Source organism: Sminthopsis crassicaudata, chromosome 4 (assembly GCF_048593235.1).
Source record: "Sminthopsis crassicaudata isolate SCR6 chromosome 4, ASM4859323v1, whole genome shotgun sequence".
Taxonomy (NCBI): domain Eukaryota; kingdom Metazoa; phylum Chordata; class Mammalia; order Dasyuromorphia; family Dasyuridae; genus Sminthopsis; species Sminthopsis crassicaudata.
In genome coordinates this window covers 207,579,649-207,601,561 of record NC_133620.1, presented here as the reverse complement: position 1 = coordinate 207,601,561, position 21,913 = coordinate 207,579,649, and the positions used below count along the sequence as shown (strand labels likewise).

The window sequence follows — 21,913 nt, the reverse complement described above, 5'->3', positions numbered from 1 at the left end:
TTCCAAAGATGGTTGTGAGGATCAATTAAGATAATAATTGTAACATTTTGGGTGAATAAGTGCTACATAAATGTTAACTACTACTACTATTTTTCCTTGTCTCTTCTTCCCTTGCCCCCCAAAAAATCCACCCTAGCCCTGGGTTTTCTGTATTGATTAAATGGTTTCTATGCTTTCAATTCTGTTAATCTTTTTAAAAATATTTTTTAAAATATTTTTTTGAAAATGTTTAATTACAATTTTTAAAGTTGTTTTTAAGGGTCAATTGGCTAAGCTGCTTTTTCCTTTTTGTTGATGAAAGTATTCAAAGATACATTTTCCCCCTTAGGACTGTTTAGTGACACCTCAAAATTTTTAGTTTATTGTTATCCCCTAAATTATTGTTTCTATTATTTAGCCCATCCACTGTATAGGATTACTCTTCAATTAATATGTTTCTTCAGTGGTCCTTTATTGAATAATATTTTTACTACATTGCAGTATATAAAAGATATGATTGACTTCTGTTTTTCTGTGTTTGTGAGGGTTTTAATGTTTTAAGACATGATTAGTTTTTGTAATGATATCATGCATGGATAAGAACTATGTATATTCTTTTATAGACTCATTCAATTATCTCAGAGTTTATCCTATCTATCTTTTCTAAAATTCTAGGTCCTTAGGTTAGTTGTTGTTTGGGGGAGAATTAGATTTAAACTTTTTCTTTTCTTTTTTTTCTTTTTAAAGACAAACAGGGTAATAACTCCTTTTTTTTTTGTCTGAGACCACATTTGAACTCAGAAAAATGAGTCTTTCTGACTCTAGCCCTGGTACACTATCCATTGCTACCTAACCTAGTTATTCAAATCGCTATTGTAACCTTTCAGTAAAATGCCCGTTTATCTCTTTTAATTAATATATTGTTATTGTTGCTTTGTCCAAAATCATGGATTACTATCTTCTTTCAGCTGAAGAATAATAGATTTTGCTCCAGACCCCTATTTTAACTCCATGTGATTCTAGGTTTAAAGGATCATTTTTGTAAACAATATATTGCTGGGTTCTGTCTTCTAATTCAGTACACTGGCCAATGCTATTTCTTGGGTAAATTAATAACATTCCTCTTTATAATTGTTAATTGTGTATGTCTCTTTATCCCATTCTCTCATACTTCTTTTCTTTTTAACTCCTTTTTTATAAAGAAGGGGTTGAGTGAGTGTGCTTAATACTAGGCTGATGCTCTGATTCTGTTTTCCTATTGTATCATTTTTTTCTCCTTATACAGAACCCTTTCCTTTACCCAAAGCTCTTCTTTTTTTGAAATCCCTCTTTAAGATCCAACCTCCATAATTTGTTTTAGAGGAAATAACAAACATATTCAATATGGGTATAAAAATGTATCTGACCTTGCAGGAAAATAGGAGGGAAATGGGATATGGGAAGGGTGATTAAAGAGATGGCACATCAGGGAAGGGAGTAATCATGAGCAAAACACTTTTGAGGAGGGACAAGGAGAAAGGAGAGAGAAAATAAATACAATTAGCAATAGTAATTGTAAAAATTTTGAAGGAAGATTCTCTGATAAAGCCTCATTTCTCAAACATAAGAGAAACTGAGTCAAATTTATAAAAAGAAGTATGCTCCAATTGATAAATGATCAAAAGATATGATCTGTACTCAGCAGACCATACCTTATCAGCTTACAATACCACTGCTAGGCATAAATATTAAAAGATTACAAATAATAATAATAAAGAAAATGAACTATATATGTACAAAAAATATCTTTAGCAGCTCTCAAGGCAAAAGTATTGGAAACTGAGGAGATGCCCAATTAAAGAATGGTTCAATAAACTGGGGTATGTGTTTGTGATAGGATATTATTTTTCTATGGGAAATTATGAGCAGTATGTTCTCAGAAAACAAATAAAACACAAAAACCTGGAAAATTCTCCATCAACTCAAGCAAAGCGAAACGTACTAAATACAAAGTCTTAGCAATGTTCTAAGATGACCAGCTAAAAATTACTTTGCTATTTTCATGGACTACTCATCCATGAAAAATCCTATCCATACCCAAAGAAGGAAATGATTGTGTCTGAAGACAGATTGAAGCATTTTCTTCATTTCTTCTCTCTCTCTCTCTCTCTCTCTCTCTCTCTCTCTCTCTCTCTCTCTCTCTCTCTCTCTCTCTCTCTCTCTCTCTCTCTCTCAACTTAATTTTTCCTTAGAGTTTTTATTTCATTAGGGTAGGAAATCTATATTTTTTTCACAACTTTATGGAAATGCTTTGCTTAACTTCATATGTGGTGAAGTTAATTGTGGCGGGGATAAAAGAAAGAAGCTAGAAGTCAAAAAATTTTAAAACAAATGTAAAAAATTTTTTGTTTTAAAAGTAACTGGGGAAAAATAATAAATAAAAAAATAAAAGTTTCTTTTACTCAGTACTAATCTCCTTAATCTATTCTCTTTTACTTCCCTTTTGCCTTCAACCCCTTGTTTCTCTACTGAGTGAAATATATTTCTGCATCTAGTTGTGTCGTCTTCCCTTCTTTGAACAATTCAAATAAAAGGGAAATTTAAGTGTAGCTCACTTCCCCTCCTTCCTCCTTATATGTATCTTACATCCAAATTATATAAAATAATTTCCCTCATCTTTCCTACCCCCTTTCCCTAGTGTATTCCTTTCCAGAAATTCCATTTTCATTCTTTTAAGACCATCTAAACATTAAAAAAAAAAAAAAAAAAAAAAAGGATCTATGTCTAATCAAATTCCCTCTATAATAGCTTTCTGATAGGATGTATCTCCCCATATTAAAATGGAAAGGTTCTTCCTGGTTTAGTCCTATAATTGCTCACTCTTTTTTTATATGTATTTCAAAGTTGTTACTCAGCTCTGGGTTTTGGGGCTTTGTTTAAATCAGGAATATTAAGTCCTTTTTCTCCATTTTATTAAATTCAATTGTTCCCTTGTAGAATTATACTCAGTTTTGCTGGTGAGTTATTCTTTGTGGCAAGATATTATATATTCTCTTCTCCAGAACATCACATTCCAAGTTCTCTGATCTTTCACAGCAGTAGCTGATAAATCTTATGAGATCCTGACTGAGATTCCTTGGTACTTTAATTCTTTTCTGAGTTCTTGCAGTACTTTTTCCTTTGATAAAATGTTCCTGGGAGTTTTCATGTGGAAATGTCTTCCAGGAGGCGAATAGTGGATTCTATTTTCACTTTGCCCTTTGGTTCGAAAGGATCTGGGCAGTTTTCTTTTACAATTTCTTGAAATACAATATCTAGGCTCTTTTTTGGTGATGGCTGGTCCAATAATTCTTAAGCTATCCTTCCTTTCATCCAGGCAAGTTGTTTAAATACATTTTCCCCCATCCTTTTTGACTTTGTTTTTAATACTACCTATTGCCTTAAGAGAGGAGTAATTTCCATTTCAAATCCTTTGACCATGTCCTTTTAAATTTAATCAGTTCCCTTTCCATACATACCTCATTTTATTACACTTTGTTTTATTGTACTTCATAGATAGTGCATTTTTTAAAAATTGAAGATATGTGGCAACACTATATTAAGTCTATAGATACCATTTTCCAAAAGCATAAACTCATATCATGTTTCTATATAACATTTTGGTATTTCTCTCCATATTTCAGTTTTTCATTACTATCGCCACTATGGTGAACTTAGATCAGTGATTTTTGTTATTACTATTCTGTTTTGGAGCCCACAAACTATGCCAGTAAAACCTCAAATTTAAATGATAAATGCTATGTGCTGATTGCTTTACCCACTGATGCTTCCTGTCTCTTTCCCTCTCCTCTAGTCTAACTAGTCCCCAGACACAACAGTATTGAAATTAGGCCAATTGGTAGCCCCACAATGGCCTCTAAGTGTTCAAGCGTAATAGTCAATTGATGTAATGATTGCTGATTATTTTAAGAAATTGCCATAGCCACCCCAACCTTCAGCAACCTTGCCGGATCACCTGATCAATTAGAAGTTATTAGCATCAAGGCAAGACCCTCCACCAACAAAAAGATGCAGCTCACTGAAAATTAGTAATTTTTTTTTTAGCAATAAATTATTTTTAAATTAAGGTATGTACATTTTTTAAACAATACCATTGTATTCTTAAGATTACAGTATAATATAAACGTAACTTTTATATGCAGTGGAAAATAAAAATTTGGTAACTTGCTTTATTATAATATTCACTAATGTAATATTACAATGATCTGGAACCAAACTCACAGAATGTCTAAGAGTCACTTATCGGAGAAACCTGGCACAAATTTATTTTTTTGATCTCCCCACTGGGCTGGAGTCTCTGCTCTGATTATTTTACCAAAGTTGAGTTGGGGACTGGACTTGACACCTCCCTGCTCTCCCTCAGTCAAAGCCACACATCTGTTATTTTCTCCTTTATCTATCCTTCCACTCAGTACATAATGCAGGGCCTGTGACTGCTTCTTGTCCATGGCTATTCTTCACCCTGGACTAACACAAGCACAGACTACCCTAGATTTGTGATCAATCATTAAGTAATATGCAAAAGCTGCCAACTAATACCTTGATTTAGGCAGGCCTTCATTCTTCTATATGATAATGTCTATATGAGTCTAGTCTAGAGACTCATACATCAATGTCCAAAGAAAGACCTCTGTCTCCTGATCTATGCCATCCTGGGTTGGAAAAATTATTCACTGTAATTTTTTCTTGAATTTCTAAAATCAGGACTCAAAGTTTATGTTTTAGAGATTTCTGTTTAGTTGTTGTGGTTGAAAACAAGGTTGTACTTTCCACTACTCAATCACCTTGGCTAGTCTCATCTTATAAGATCTTATGATCTTATCAGCTTTTACAAATGAAGAAACTGAAGTTTTAAGAAGTTGAATGACTTGCTGCAGATATATTTCATTAACAATAAAAGGGTTGTTGTTTGTCCTTCATTCTGGAAGATGATCATGACAGAGAGATGATGCTAAACATGCAAGTGAATTGGATTTAAGTGAGGGAAGGCTGTGCAAAGGCACCAGCTTATTTTCTCCTCAAGAGCCATCTGGGGGCAACCTAGGTGGTGAAGTGGATAGAGCACTAGCCCTGAAGTAAGGACAATCCGAGTTCAAATCTGGCCTCATACACTTAACACTTACTAACTGTGTGATCCTGGGGAAGTCACTTAACCCCAATTGCCTCTTGGGGGAAGGGGGAGGAGAAAGAGCCATCTGGATCTAGTGGCAAGATATGGATCAGGACAACTTGAGCTGGCCCTAGGTTCACTGGGATACTTTGACCTTTTTAAAACTAAGTCTTTTTAAGCTAAGTTTGACTGAGGCAAAACCTAAAACCCTACCTAATTAAGGCTAAGTAATAAATGTGGTAGAGAATTGCTTCCTTTACTGAATCCAAAAAAAAAAAAGGAAAAAGTAGCAATCTGGTAGAGGAAGACCATCAAGGTTTTTGAACAAAACAAAAACAATTGTTATATCCATTCACTCTGAATCAATCAGAGGCCAAACAATGACCAAATGGGGCTTGGCCTGGGACCTACAATTAATCAATGAGAGCCAGAGTGATTTGTATTTAAGGAATCATCCTTAAAAAAGGAAACTAGCTAGTAAATCCCAAGATTTCTTAGGCAGTTTCAGGATCAAACTAGAAGAAACAAATTAAAATAGATACCTATAAAGATAGGAAGCATCTATGCTTGCATTTACTTTGGAGAAACATGTACTGAAACAGCCAAGTACAAAAGTACTTTTAAAGAAAGAATACTAATACCAAGATGGGAAGGGAGAGATGAGACCAGGATGAAGTGAGTTGTGGTCCCTTTAAGAAACTATTTCCTATTGATCTGTGATTCCTTTTAGATTCCCAGCCCCTCCTGGCTAAGGCATATCCTCCCCAGAGAAGTTGTCTTTTCAGGATGCCAGAGCCTTTGATTCAATTACAAATCCTGGTCAAAAAGCATCCCTTTCAATTCCCATAGGAGATTTGGGCTTTCCCAGCCCCCATTCTGACTTGCTTGGGCTTCCCAACCCTCACTGGTTCTGATCTACTCGGGCTTCTCAACTCCCACTAAGATACCCAATATAATAAGTTTCCATCAACTAAAGTCTTTGCAGATGGACCTCGGTAGCTCACTCAGCTGCCAGGACTTTCTGTCCACTGAGAACTGCATTCTAAGTACAAAACTCCATTTTCCATAGATCTACCTGTAGTGTCCTGTTGTCTCTCAACTGTAATCCTTCTCTGGGAGGAGGTTTCTTTTCTGTAAATCCTTTTCTCTGAGAGCAGGTTTCTTGGGAGGCTTCTGGAACCTCCAGCCAGAGCGAAGGTTGACATGAGAATGAAATCTTGACTCAATCTCCTAGAGTGTAGGAATCAGACTCTGCGCCTCCAAAAGTGTGGGAAGTCTTCTCCTTGACCTTCACCAGACTCTCTTCCAGACTCAATGTTGCCTCCTTTTATCCTCCCAGAGGATGGGCTTGTGGGAACTACTTACAACCAATGAACTTGATCCTTTTTAAAGGTGTAAACTCCTTTTCAGAAGTCTAAAGATATAAACTTCTTTTAAAGGTGTGAACCCTGAGCTAGAGAATTGTTAAGTACGGACTTAGCACCTAGTAAGAACCTAACTATAGAAGTCAGTCAGAAACTGATTTCTATCTAAAAATAAGCTTTCATTTTGCAACTAATATTCGGGAATGAGTGAATTCTTTTACTCCTAAAACCTGCAGCCGATTTTAAGGGGATTCTTATAGCCACTAACCTCTAGACCACTCTAAACCTCATCAAGGAAAGGCCTCCTTTAGGAGGTGGCATCTTGAGATTATGCTTTGAAGAAGTGGCATCTTGAGATTATGCTTTGAAGAAATTCTATCTACCAAGGAAAAAAGAAATGAATTCTAGATATGTTGGGACCATTCTTAGCAGGTTAAGAAAAAGACAATAGGAAGTCAATGAAAAAAATATGGAAGGAGGCAAAGTGACATGGGTATAATCTGTGTTTTTTAGTCTACTATCAATTTAGCAGCTATATGAATATAGATTAAAGAAAGAAGATTAGAAGCAGAGAAGATGAATTAGGAAACTATGACAAGAGTCTAGGCCAAGAGCTGTTGAGGACGTGAATTAAGATGTAAACTACAAGTAGAAAAAAAAGGAACACATACAGTAAATGTGGAGGTAAATCAACAAGACCTATCAAGTCTCAAAGATATACAGAAATTCAGAGAAGAGTCAAGGATGGTGGTATACAGAGAAAGATGGAAAATAGAAATGAATAAATCTAGAGCTAGGCTGAGTTTGGGAGGAAAAGAGTTATGTTTTAGATGTGAAGATTAAAAAGTTCAAAAAATTTCCAAGTATAGCTATCTATCTAGCAAGAAGGTGATAATTCTAGGACTGGAATTCAGATGGGATAAACAGGTTTGTTAGAAAGATTTGGAAATCAACTACTGGACTAAATAATCAGTAATTGTTGTAGTTATTAATCCTTTGTTCTCAAAGGACTCAGGAAGCTTAGAACTTTACTTTCAAGTGAATAGGATTTAGGTAAGGCAGTACAGAGGTATGAGACTTCACTCTTTCCAAAATCTTCAGAGTCCAGTGGCAAGACATCCATCCATCAAGACATCTGGTGATGGCCTGGATTCAGTGAGCAACCTTAACCTTTTTAATCTAAGGTCTTTCCCCCATCTCAATTTGTCTGAGACAAGGACCATTTAGTAATTAAATTTCTTACCTATAAGAACAGAACAAAAGATGGCCTGTTTTGCTATCACACCCTCACAGGGAGGAAGACCTTCCGAATTCTGGACAAAACAGAAATAATAGCTATTTCAGCTCACTGAGAGCTAACAAAACTCAAACAAGGACCAAGTGAAATTAGCTGGGATTTATTGCTCAACCAGTGTAAACCAGAGTAATTTGAGTTTAAAAGTGTAAGCAAATAGCTTCATTTGAATAATGTTCTTAAATCAAGCCTGGTTTTCCAAAGCTACATTTTCAAAAAAAGATATATGAAAACTATACAAGAAACCAAAATATTAATTGTCCTAGTTAAAAAAAAATGGGGAAAAAAACATCTATTCCTCAAACCCCAAAATTCCTTGAGAAGTACAAGTCATTCACTCCTAGGAATACTTTTTTTTTAATTTTTAAAAATTTTATAAGCATAACTTTTTTTTGACAGTACATATGAATGGGTAATTTTTAAAAAACATTATCCCTTGTTATAAAAAAAATTACTCATGCATATATACTGTCAAAAAATTATAAATTTAAAAAATAATAATAATAATAAAAATAAAAAACATTATCCCTTGCACTCACTTCTGTTCCGAATTTTCCCCTCCTTCCCTCCATCCTCTCCCCTAGATGGCAGGCAGTCCCATACATGTTAAATATATTATAGTATATCCTAGATACAATATATATGTATGTAGGATCGAACAGTTCTCTTGTTGCACAGGGAGAATTGGATTCAGAAGGTAAAAATAACCTGGGAAAAAAAACAAAAGTGCAAACAGTTTACACTCATTTCCCAGAGTTCCTTCTCTGGGTGGAGCTGATTCTGTCACTCATTGATCAATTGGAACTGAATTAGATCTTCTTCTCTTTGTTGAAGATATCCACTTCCATCAGAATACATCTTCATACAGTATTGTTATTCAATTGTACAATGATCTTCTGGTTTTGTTCATTTCACTCAGCATCAGTTCACATAAGTCTCTCCTAGCCTCTCTGTATTCATCCTGCTGATCGATTCTTATAGAACAATAACATCCCATAGCATTCATATACCATAATTTATTCATTCTCCAACTGATGTGCATCCATTCATTTTCCAGTTTCTAGCCACTACAAAAAGGGTTGCCACAAATATTTTGGCACATACAGGTCCCTTTCCCTTCTTTAAGATCTCTTTGGGATATAAGCCCAATAGTAGCACTGCTGGATCAAAGGGTATGCAGTTTGATAACTTTTGGAGCATAATTCCAGATTGCTCTCCAGAATGGTTGGATTCTTTCACAACTCCACCAATGATGTATCAGTGTGCCAGTTTTCCCATATCCCCTCCAACATTCATCATTATTTTTTCCTGTCATCTTAGCCAATCTGACAGGTGAGTAGTGGTATCTCAGTGTTGTCTTAATTTGCATTTCTCTGATCAATAGTGATTTGGAACACTTTCATATGAGTGGAAATAGTTTCAATTTCACCATCTGAAAATTATCTATTCATATCCTTTGACCATTTATCAACTGGAGAATGGCTTGATTTCTTATAAATTAGAGTCAGTTTTCTATATATTTTGGAAATAAGGCCTTTATCAGAACCTTTAACTGTAAAAATGTCTTCCCAGTTTGTTACTTCCCTTCTAATCTTGTTTGCATTAGTTTTGTTTGTACAAAACCTTTTTTTATTTGATGTAATCAAAATTTTCTATTTTGTGATCAATAATGATCTCTAGTTCTCCTTTGGTCACAAGGAATACCACTTCTGATGGAGAAGTTTCCATGGCATCTAGTCAGTTAACATGGCCTCCTGTCACTTTCCCAACCATCACAATATCATGTTGTGGCATATGCTCCCTACAATTTAACATTCCTCTTTATATGTTATCTACTCCCCAATTAAAATACAAATTCCTTGAAGACAGGACCTCTTTGGACATCAGTTTCCTCATCTAGAAAACAAGAAATGAAATAAGATGATCTTTAAGGTTCCTTTCTGATTTAGAATAATTTTTGTCAATGCAATCCTGGCGTTTAAGAAAACTGGTGTTCGTACATACCCTTTGATCCAGCAGTGTCTCTACTGGACCTGTATCCTAAAGAGATCATAAAAAAAGGAAAAAGGACCTACGTGAACAAAAATGGTTGTAATGATGGGGGTGTGAAACCGTGTTCCCTTTCGATCTGTAAAATTAACACTCTGAAATTCTGTCCCCTTTGATTCCTGATCACTCCCACCCCTCCCAGACTCCAGAGACTCTATGAGAGCATATCCTCCTAGCTGGACTTTTCTAACAAATCATTCCATTGATGCAGACCCTTTTCAGGAAATTCCAGAAGCCTTCAAAAAGTGATTTCCATTCAATTGGAGATCTAGGCCTGAGGACTTTGGCTTTCTTTTCAAGCTGAAACCTGAGCCTGAGATATTCTATAAAGGATATTTCTAAACTCAACTTCTTTGCAGAATGTCCAAAGTAGCATGCTTTGCCTCTATGGCATAGCTGTCAGGACCTTGCCCACTGTGAAGACATTCTCTTCTCAGCGAAAACTTTTATTATTTCTCTACCAGGACTTTGCCACTAAAGAAGTCAGTCTTTCTAGCAAAGCTGGTTTCTCATCCAACAATAAACTTCCCTTTTTTGCCACTTAATATTTCAGGTTTGTGAACCTGCACCAACCACAACTCTCGCTTTGCCACTAGAACCCCATCAGTAGCAGCATTTTTTGTAGTGGCAAGGCACTAGAAACTTAGTGGATGCCCATCAGCTGGGGAATGCCTGAATAAGTTATGGTATATGAATGTTGTAGATTATTGTTCTATAAGAAATGATCAACAGAATGATTTCAGAAAATCCTGGATTTACATGAACTGATGCTAAGTGAAGTGAGTACAACCAAGAGAACACTGTACTTAGCAACAAGATTATGTGATGGACATGACTCTTTTCAACAATGAGGTGATTCAGGCCAGTTCCAATAGACTTGTAGAGAAAGGTATCTGCATCCAGGAAGAGGACTGTGGGAACTGAATTGTAAATCAAACATAGTATAAAAAGGGAAGGACAGAAGGAAGGAAGGAAGGAAGGAGGGAGGGAAGGGAGGAAGGAGAAAAGGAAAGAAAGGAAGAAAAAGAAAGGAAATTGATGTGTTGCCATTCTGTTTAGTTTTTATGTGATGGTATACAAATTACATGTTTTCATTCTGTGACACCAATGACCACATTATGGTTCTATTAGCACAAAGCTGATTCAGAACTGATTTCCCTATTTTTAATAAGTTATGTCAGTTAAGTGCTGGATTGCATGCTATACATGTGTTTCATTGTTCTCTTTTGTTGATTTTTTAATTCTGTAGTTTCTAAAAATGTATTATTACTTGAAGCAAATATGCAAAGGTTGTAGTTTTTTTGCAAGCACAATTCATTATTAAAGAAACTAGATGAAATCAAAGTCAAGGATCGGCTGTACAAAAAGCCAATAGAAAATGTGTTTTAAAACAATAAAAAAAAAAAAAAAGGCCAAGAACTGAGAAACTATTGCTGTGAAACAGACTAAGTATTCCTTAGAAAAGAAGCAAAGACCTTCAGAATGGCCTAGCAGCTTACATGACAGGATTCTTCTAAATAGATCAGGGCAACTGGCGAAACTGGGGAGCTCTTTCTGGGTTGAAGCATGAATTCCTAAGTTTAAATCCAGTCTCATACATTTACAATGACTGGAAAAGTAATTTAACCTCTCTTTGCCTGTTTCCTCAAATGTAAAATGAGAATATTTAGTAGCACCTACCTCAAAGGGTTGCTGTGAGGACCAAATGAGTTAATATTTTTAAGAGCCCTTCACACAATACTTTGCTATATAGGTGCTATATATTCATGCTTAATTCCTTTCCCCTTTATGGCTGAAAATATGACACCCATTTTAAAAAAAAAAAAAAAGCAATTGTTAATTGTTACTATGAAGAAAAAATACCAGTAGCAGGCAAAGCAATAAAAAGATCATTTTTTAAATTATAAAACAAAATCAAAAAGATAATTGTTACTGAAGTTCATTTTTTCATTCAAGACTATACCAAAACCAAAGTATACCTGTAAAACCTAAGCATAATCAACAGACTATAAAACTTTCTCTAAAGAAAATTCTGTAGCCTCTTTTTTAAAAACTTCCAGGATCTCTGGAAATCTTGCCTTCACTGAGGTAATAATGAATTTTGATAAAATATATTGATAATACTGAAAAGTTCTGGAATTTACAGAAATTCACAATGGGAGGCAGAATACTGAAACAAGCCATAAATCATGAAAGGCTAAGAAATGTATCTAAAGGATAGAGATAAATATGCATCTCTGATGGCCTGGGAATTCATCTGCCTTAAACTCCAAAGAAAATCTATGTTTTTTTTTTAATTTGTCCATCTTCTGAATTCATTTATTTAACACCTTGTGCCTCAATGTCAAATTGTGTAAAATTTTGTCATGGACAAGTTTCACATTTATTTTATTAACATGTAAAAGGTTCTTACATTTACTTACTATAGATTAAGGCAATTAGGTAGTACAGTACATACAGCAGTACAGAACCTAGAGCTGAGTTAAAATTTGGTCTCAGCTATTTGCTAGCTGTGAGAGCCTAGACTTAACCTGTTTGCTTCAACTATAAAATGATAAAATGGGGGCAAATAAGAACACATAGTCCATAGGGTCATTGTGATAATTAAATGAGATAGTATTTGTACTTAGCACAGTGACTGACACAGTTGCCATATAAATTGTTTCTTTAGCCTTATCCTTCCTTCCTCAATAAAAATAAAAATAAAATTCCTCAATTAATTTGCACATCACAGTAGCCATAAATCTGGGGGTTTCAACTACGAATAAAATATGGAAGTATAGTTAAGATGTTCTGAAATAGCTACCACAGCTGAATTTCTGCAACTCTCTTTCCCACTTAACCGCTCTAGATGTTTTAAAAAAAAAAAAAAAAAAAAAATTGCTGAAACTTCCAGAGATATCTTGGGGTTTACTAGTTAGATTTCTTTCTAAAAGATCATGCTTGACAATTCCAACAGATTTGTGATAAAGAGAATCATCCAACTCTGAGATACCACTACACACCTGTCAGATTGGCTAAAATGACAGGGAAAGATAATGTGCAATGTTGGAGGGGATGTAGGAAAACAAGGACACTAATACACTATTGATGGAATTGTGAATACATCCAACCATTCTGGAGAGCAATTTGTAACTATGCTCAAAAAGTTATCAAACTGTGCATACCCTTTGACCAGCAGTATTACTACTGAGCTTATATCCCCCAAAGAGATTTTAAAGAAGGGAAAGAGACCTGTATATGCAAGAATGTTTGTGGCAACCCTCTTTGTAGTGGCCACAAACTGGAAACTGAGTGGATGCCCATCAATTGGAGAATGGCTAAATAAATTGTAGTATATGAATATTATGGAATATTATTGTTTTGTAAGAAATGACCAACAGGATGATTACAGAAAGGTCTAGAGAGACTTACATGAACTGCTGCTGAGTGAAATGAGCAGGACCAAGAGATCATTATATACTTCAACAACAATACTTTATGATGATCAATTCTGATAGAAGTGGCCCTCTTCAACAATAAGATAAACCAAATCAGTTCCAATAGAGCAGTAATGAACTGAACCAGCTACACCCAGAGAAAGAACTCTGGGATATGACTATGAACCACTACACAGAATTCCCAATCCCTCTATTTTTGTCCACCTGCATTTTTTATTTCTTTCACCAGGCTAATTGTACACTTTCAAAGTCTGATTCTTTTTGTACAACAAAATAACTGTTTGGACATATATACACATATTGTATTTAATTTATACTTTAACATATTTAACATGTATTGGTCAACCTGCCATCTGGGGGAAGGAAGGGAAAAATTGGAACAAAAGGTTTGGCAATTGTCAATGCTGTAAAATTACCCATGCATATATCTGGTAAATAAAAAGCTATTAAAGACAACAACAAACAAACAAACAAATAAATAAAGTGAATGAATAAATAATAAAATAAATAAATGAATGAACAAATAAAAGAGGGTCATCTACATCCAGAAAGAGGTCTGGGGGGACTGAATGTGGATAAAACAGTATTTTCACCTTTTTGTTTGTTAGCACTTTTTTTCTCTCATTTTTTTCCCTTTATCTGATTTTTCTTGTGCAGCATGATAAATGTGAAAATGTGTGTGAAAAAATTGCACATGTTTAACATACTGGATTACTTGCTTTCTAGGGGAGGGGGTAAGAAGAAGGGAGGAAAAAAAATTGGAACACAAGGTTTTGCAAGGGTGAATGTTGAAAACTATCTTTGCATATATTTTGAAAATAAAAAGTTATTATCCCCCCACCCAGGCTGGGATTAAGTGACTTGCCCAGGGTCACACAGCTAGGAAGTGTTAAGTTTCTGAGACCAAATTTGAACTCTGGTCCTCCTGAATTTAAGGCTGGTGCTCTATTCACTTGGACACCTAGCTGCCCCTAAAAAAGCTATTATTTCAAAAAGCTAAAAGATCATGCCTGAAACACAAATCATTTAGGCTCTCATTGAATGGCCAACAGGGCACAGTTTGGGCCCATAATGGCTCAGAATAAATGTAAACAGCAATTGTTTATATTTTGGCCAGAAACCAGGAAGGTCTTCTCCTCCCAGATTGATTTTTTTTTTCTGACTAGGTAAAAGAAACCATTCTTTACCTCATTTCTTACCTACCCTTAAACACTGATTGAACTTGGACTTAGACAAAGTGAGACCTGGTAAAAAGGCCAAGGTCTCCCATTGCATCTGTGGCTATCTCCAGTTGTCCTGATCTGTATTTTGCCAGATGATTCTGGAAGAGAAAATGAAGCTGATAAGGGCACAGCCCTCCATCATTTAAATTCAACTCACTTGCTTTTCATAGCATCATTTCCCTGATGTCATGGTCCTCCTTTCAGAATGAAGGACAAATAAAACAGAGTATAAGAAGAGTCAGGATGAAATGAGTCTTAATCCCGCCTCTGGCACTTGTTTGTGACCTTAGGAAAGGAACCTAAACTCTTATACACAATTTCCATAAGTGCAAAATGGGGGATAATAGCATTTACCTCTTAAGTGCTGTGGTAAGGATCAAATGAAATACTATAAATAAGGTGCTTTATAAACCTTAAAACATCTAAATAATCGCTAGTGTCATTACTGAAAGTAACTAGATGTCACAGTTGATAAAAGCCGTCCTTTGGCCTCAAATTTGTCTTTGCATCCTTTTAGCTTCTATCTGCTCTATCACTTTAAAAAAATTTCCACATTCTCTTTTTATCTATGTTTACATAGGTATTGCAATCATCTATCTTAGATTTTCCACAGAAGAAATTTAAAAGTACTAAGTTACATTCAAAAATGAGGAGGTGGGGATGTTGACACATTATATTTTTCTTAGAATCTGTTGGTTCACAAATATGATCAAAAAATTAAAAGGCACTCCCCATAATTAGACAAGAAATATGATATTTAGACTTTTATATCTCTCTTTCAACTGTTGTTTGTCTTTTTCAGCAGTAGAGCTGAGGAATATGTTTTTAGTTTGGGTCTACAGACAGACAGACAGACCCCCTTGTAGCTCTGAATAAATTTCAGAGGATCCCTTGAAGTTAGGAGTTAAATTATTTTCACTAACCTTTAAAAGACATTTAATATTTTCTTCAATTATTTAAAACATTTTCCAAAATATGGTCAAGGAGGTCCATGATAATAAAGGTTCAGAAGCCCTGCCCTACAAGAAACAAGACTGATCTCTCCCAATACAGTTCCATACTAACATAGTAAACTACATTTAGCTATCTATTCTTATCCCACAATGGGGCATGTTAAAAATATGATTAGAAAAGAAATTAAAAGTGATTCTTAGTTCCCTTTTTTGTATTCCACTCAATGAAGAGAAAATGTAAAAATCACAGTTTGGAAGAGATGAAAGGAACTTTTTATTTGTAGATAAGGGAAAGGTAGATGGCACACTGGACAGAGAACTCCAAAGATGGAGTCAGGAAAACTTGAGTTCAAATTCAATCTTAACTAGCTGTGTGACCCTATACAGATCACTCAATCTCTGTGTGCCTGCCTCAGTTTCTTTATTTGTAAAATGGGGAATAATAAAAGTACCTCACAGGGTTATGGTGAAGATGAAATGAGTTAATATTTGTAAAGCATTTAGTACAATATCTGGCATGTAGTAATCACTATATAAATGTTACTTGTTACTTTATTTCCAAACAAGTCAAAGGAATTCTAAGAATCAATATCCCCTATTCCTTTAAATGGTACCATTAGTAATGTTATTTTTTAAAAAAATTATTTTTTAACTAATTTTATTCTAAGCATTCTACAATTTTTCTTTTTCTTTTAAAATGAAGGGCTCAATCACTAGTTTGTGATCCATTCATCTATATCATTCATATTGCAGATTATGCAGTATTTTGTGTCATTTTTTATAAAGTTGTTTAAACTGCTAACTCACACATTTATGTAATTTTTCATATTTCTTGCCTCCAACTAAATTAAACTTTTTGAGGCTAAGGATCTCTGGTATATAAGGATACCATTTCTGATATCACCCACTATATTTAAGACAATACATTAAATATATTAGAGACATCTAAAATCTGTTGATCCTCTATTACCAAATAAACATTTTAATTTCCACGGTACTATTCCAAAAGACTTGTGATGGAGAGAGCCATCTGCATCCAGAGAGAGGAATATAGGGATTGAATATGGATCACAACTTAATATTTTCACCATTTTTGTTGTTGCTTGCTTGTTTGTTTTTTTCTTTCTCATTTTTTTTCCCCTTTGATCTGATTATTCTTGGGAAAATATGTTTAAAAGAATTGCATGTTTAGCCTTTATTGGATCATTTGCTGTCTGAGGGAGGGAGAAAAATTTGGAACACAAGGTTTTTCAAGGGTAAATGTTGAAAACCATTTTTGAATGTATCTTGAAAAATAAAAAACTACTATCATAAAGTAAAAATTTCCATGGTACTGTTTTTTAAATATTTTTACATTGACTATACTTTGTCCAGAATCTCCTGTTGTGTTCCCACAAGGAGAGCTGTCCTTTAAAATTAATAATAAGAGAGAATTTAATAAAATTCCAACCATGCGAAATAATAGGGGAGGAATGTTTTCAAATTTGTTCTCTGGAACTATCTTAACAATTACATTCTAATGTTACTTTGTTTCCTTTACAAACTCACATTAAAAATAAACAGCTTCGGGGCAGCTAGGTGGCGCAGTGGATAGAGCACCAGGGCCGAATTCAGGAAGACCTGAGTTCAAATCTGGTCTCAGACAATTAACACTTCCTAGCTGTGTGACCCTGGGCAAGTCACTTAACCCCAGGAAAAAATAAAAAATAAAATATAAACACCTTCAAAAGTATAGAGAACCTTTTTCAGTCACTAAAATGATCTCATTTCATTTTCTCCTTAGGTTAGTTTTAATAGAGCATTATTTAGTTGAGAATACTAAATTTACTGGTTATCTATCATTACCATTAACAAAATATATGTAAAGGAAATTTTTAAATCTATACTTGGAGGAGAAAAATCCTAATTAGATATTCCAACAGGGAGCCTATCCATCCCTGTTTGACTAGTGTTTGCCTTCTCTTATGAAAAGGGAGTGAGACCAAGAAAAAGTTCCATATAAAAATAAACTTAACTCTTCAGACACACAAAAAGCAAAAAGTTAAAGTACACAGTAATGTAGAGGCAAGAGATGCCCAATTTTAGTCCTGGCTCTATCACTCACTAACTATAGAATTTTCTGAGTCTCAGCCTTCCTAAACCTTAAGTTTCATTACCTGTAATAAGACTTGCTTTATTCTTATAGGGCTGTCGTTATAATCAATTAAATAAAAGTATAACACCCAGTAACAATAAGTTAATATGAGCTATTAATTAAAATTAAAATCTTAGTATCTACCACTAAATTTCTAAAAGCTGTATTTTTAAAAGAAACCTCATCTAGTCTCTTTTATAGAAAAGAAAACTGAGGCTCAAGAACGTTAAATGTCTTCTGCAAGACTGTACAAGTAGCCTGTACTTTAGAGAGGATTTGAATTTATATTCTGGTTTCCAATGACCTTTCCATTGTATTGTCTAATAATACTCTGAAAGTAAGTATAATGCTTCTCACATAAAACTTTCCAAAAAAAAAAAAAAAATGCCCCCAATACAACTTCTTTAATGGGTGCCATTTCATAGAAAAATTTGATAAAATAACTATTTTTAACAAAATACAAAAAAATTCTAATCCTTTGTTAATTTGTCCTTAACAAAGGAATTTGCTCATTTCATTTGCCTAGTAAACAAATAAGTAATAATAGCTTTAAGTACAGTGACAAATTTCAAGTTTCAGAACATTTTAACTAAATTTGTACTTAACTCTGACAAATATATAGCAACTAGAAATGACTAACAAAAAAGTGAAGATAGAACTTCAAGAACTTTTAGTTGCAGTTCATTTCTTAAAGCATGATTATATATAATCTCCTTCCCCGATAAACTCCACAATTTATTATTCTAAAGCAATTTTAGTGCAGTAGATAGCTTATTGTATCTGGACCATTTGTGTTCGTTAATCTAAGCAGGTTACTTAGCTTCTTACTCTTAGTTTATGTATCTATAAAGTAGGAAAAATAACAGCAGCTATCAGGGATGTTCTAATAATAAAATGAAATAATTGTAAAGTACCATGCAAACCAACCTAAAAATGCTATATAAATACTAGCCATTAGTACTACAGAGAATGCTCTATGCTTGGTTAAAAAGGTTGTGTATGGACTGTGAGGAAGGATTTTTGGGGTGAGGGTAACAAGTTAATGTAATAATCACCTTTATTAGAATGCCAAAAAGCAAGTGTCACTTTACACAATAAGTTGGTCACCATATACTTTAAAGTCTGGGAGAGCGGAGTTATTTGGAAAAACAAAACACAGAACAAAGGGAACATTACATGAAAAGTTCCTGACATCTAAAAGCTTACAGAGTGAAGATTGTATAAAAACTCACAAAACACAAAATAATACCGTAAAAACTCATAAAACGGTGAGACTTGATTACAATCGAGCGTTTCTCCAAAGTGCTGGACGGGTATCTCTTAACGGTACCTGACCAGTAAGAACTGCAAAAAGCGCTCCAGGCTCTTAATAATATGCACATGCGTGTAGGCTGCCGCCGTGCCTTTTCTTCCCGCCCACCCCCACCCCCACCCAGTCCTCCTCACTAGGGTGTTACCAGCACGCACGCGCAGTGTTCAACGGACAGCCCGGAACCTGACAATTATGCTCCTCTCATCTAAGGTACTTGCCCCGAGAGATGAAGTAGCATTTCTAATCGCGGGGATGCATCCGTGTCGCAGAGGGCGCTGCAGCTACCACTAGGCCTGACTACTACCACAGTCACCTCCTCCTGGGGGACGAGGGGGATGGGAAGAGGAGCACTTGGCGGCCGCCACAGGCGACGTACACAACGAACCCGTTTTATAACTCCACACTGCCTGATCCACGAGGCCTATTATTGGAGGGCAGCGGCTTAACGAGTCCCAGCGTGTAACAGTTCTCTATCACTTACCCACTCTGGCTCCGGGACACCGTCACCGATGCGGTCCCTACAGCGTCTTCTCCACCCCCTTCACTCCTTCCACTTCTCGAACAAGACAAGATGGCGCCAGAGCGCTGTCACCCGGAAGCAAATGTTGACAACATCCGGTCTGTCTCACAAGCCATGTTAAATCCGCCGAGCACGAGGACACGTGACTTAGTCTCGGTTTGCTCTGTAGGACGCCTTGCTAGAAGCCGGTGTCCTGTCGCCCTGTTTTTCGTCATTTATATCGCCAGTCGGAATGTCTGAGGACGTACCCCCTTCTTGATCTCTTCGCCACGGCCTTTAATAGACGCTACATTTCATGCCCGCCTCTCCCATTATTAGTGTAGGCAGGTGCTTTTAGGCTTCCGAATCGGGGCGGAATGAGAGGAGTAGTTGCTATGGCCAGTTTCCTTCGGCAGAGGGAGCGGGGGAAGTCGGGAAGCTGCTCTACTGCTGTGGGGTCCCGGCCTGCCCTTCGGGCAATAGTCTATATGGTTCTAGAACTATGGACAGCTGCTTGGGTCAAGCATACCTCACAAAAGGGATTCCCAGGAAGTTCGGAGCAGAGGCTGAGAACTGCAGGGGAGACTCGTCCCCATGGGACTCAGCACGAGTTAATTTTCCTATAGGGCCACTCTGTGACGCCGTCCTCCGCTGACTCTAGGCCTTGGCGAAAAACTAACCCCCAAAAGGATTAGCACCTAAGAGTTTGGTTGCTTCTCGCTGACCCTAGTTAACCCTAATTGGGTTGTTTACGTCAATCTGAAGCAAGCTCAGCTCTGCCGCCACCTAGCGACAGAGCCCCTTGAGAAAGTGAAGTATCTAGCTCCACCGCAGCTCCTTTCTATCAGCTACTGACTGGAGTTGGACCTTTTAAACGAAATGGGCTTTGTAATATTAATACTTGAGAATTGGTTTGACCATATAGTACTTGAGTTTGAGCTACTTGGCTCCCTGTGCAGCGAGCAGAAGCAATGGGGAACAATGGAAAAAACTAGAGAATTGGATGTGAATTCTCTTACTTTGTGATCTTGACCAAGTGACTTAACCTCCCTGAACCTTGGCTACTTTTTTGTAAAATGAGAGGGGCACTAGCTACCTTTAAAGTCCTATCTCTAAATCTACAATCCCAAATCTAGTTCGGTTCACTGCAAGGAGAAAAAGAGCTGCTTCTAGTGTATTTTGGATTTGTTCACAATATCTGGAATCCAAAAGAAAATGTTTGGGAAAACAAATATTTGAAAGGAAAAAACTAAAAAATTCATTATTGCAGTTGGGGATGGTTTATATTCATTGGCAAGAATATCTATTTAATCCTTACATTATAATATACTTGTTGTACTCTGAAAAGTGAAACCCTTTCATCAAAATATTTAAAAGAAGTATGGATTGCCAAAACTTCCAAACTTAAATCTGAGTGCTTTTTTTTTTTTTTTTGCAATTCCTTCTTGTATTGAAGATATTGTATTCTATATGTAAGATATTTTTTAATTATGTGAAATGAATAAAATAATCATCCAATGTGAAATGAATCATGAATTATATTTTTGGAAATTCTCCTAAGGCATAAGGTAGAAACAGTACAAGCCAATCAGGAGAGAGGGATGCTTGATGGCACATAGCTCCAATTCTTGTTATGGGAGAGGTTGAGGCTGGTGGACTGTTTGAGCTTGGGAGTTCTAAACTATATTAGGACTAAAATAATCTTGATCTGCACCAAGTCCAGAATGATTATAGTAACTTTCCAGGAGCAAGGGGACACCAAGATGCTTAAGGAGGAGCAAACTCCCCCAGGTCAGAAGTGGCATATCAAAACTATTGATCAGTAGTGGGATTGGACTTGTGAGCAGCCAATGCACTTCCAGTAAAATAGGAAGACTTAAATCTCAAAAGAAGAAAAAAAGAGACAATCATGATACAATTATGATTTTGTACATTTTAAATCTTAAATTGAGCTGAGAAGAGCCTAAGCCAAAAAGTAGGGCTCCTGTTGTGACAATTTCTTACACTATTGGCAGCAAGAGCAACCATTAACCATAGTAATTAGGCTAACCTTTAGAGCAGCCCTCCTTTTTTATTCTACTGTAATAGCACATTCGTTAGAGTAGTAGGAAAATAATAGGGCCAAATTATGGAAGATCAATAGGTTGAAAAATTTGATCTTACTCAGCATGAGGAAATTATGAAAAAATTAAGGGGGGAATAGGAAGATTATTAGAATACAAGCTATGCTTTAGGATAACTAATCTGTTAATTATGTAGAGTACACTGAAGGAGGAAAAAAACTAGAGATAGGAATGCCAATTAATAAACTATTGCAGTAGTAGTAAAGAGGGAATGGGAGAAAGTAACATTCTTTGAAAAAAAAAATCTTTAAAAAGTCTAAAGAGGAAAAAAATTTAAATAGCTTTTTCTTTTTCTTTTTTTTTTTCTCCTGAGGCTGGGGTTAAGTGACTTGCCCAGGGTCACACAGCTAGGAAGTGTTAAGTGTCTGAGACCACATTTGAACTCGGGTCCTCC

The 21,913-nt window shown here is 35.7% G+C and overlaps 1 protein-coding gene across 2 annotated transcripts in view; it reads right to left on the bottom strand.

The window, feature by feature from the left end:
• PNISR (PNN interacting serine and arginine rich protein) overlaps nt 1-19,508 on the bottom strand; it is a 47,747-nt gene extending 28,239 nt beyond the window's left edge. For both annotated transcript variants that reach the window (XM_074310228.1, XM_074310229.1), the window contains exon 1: nt 19,379-19,508. The gene's annotated coding sequence lies outside the window, so the exon portion shown is untranslated. The remainder of the gene's footprint in view (nt 1-19,378) is intronic.
• Nucleotides 19,509-21,913: the final 2,405 nt, after the last annotated feature.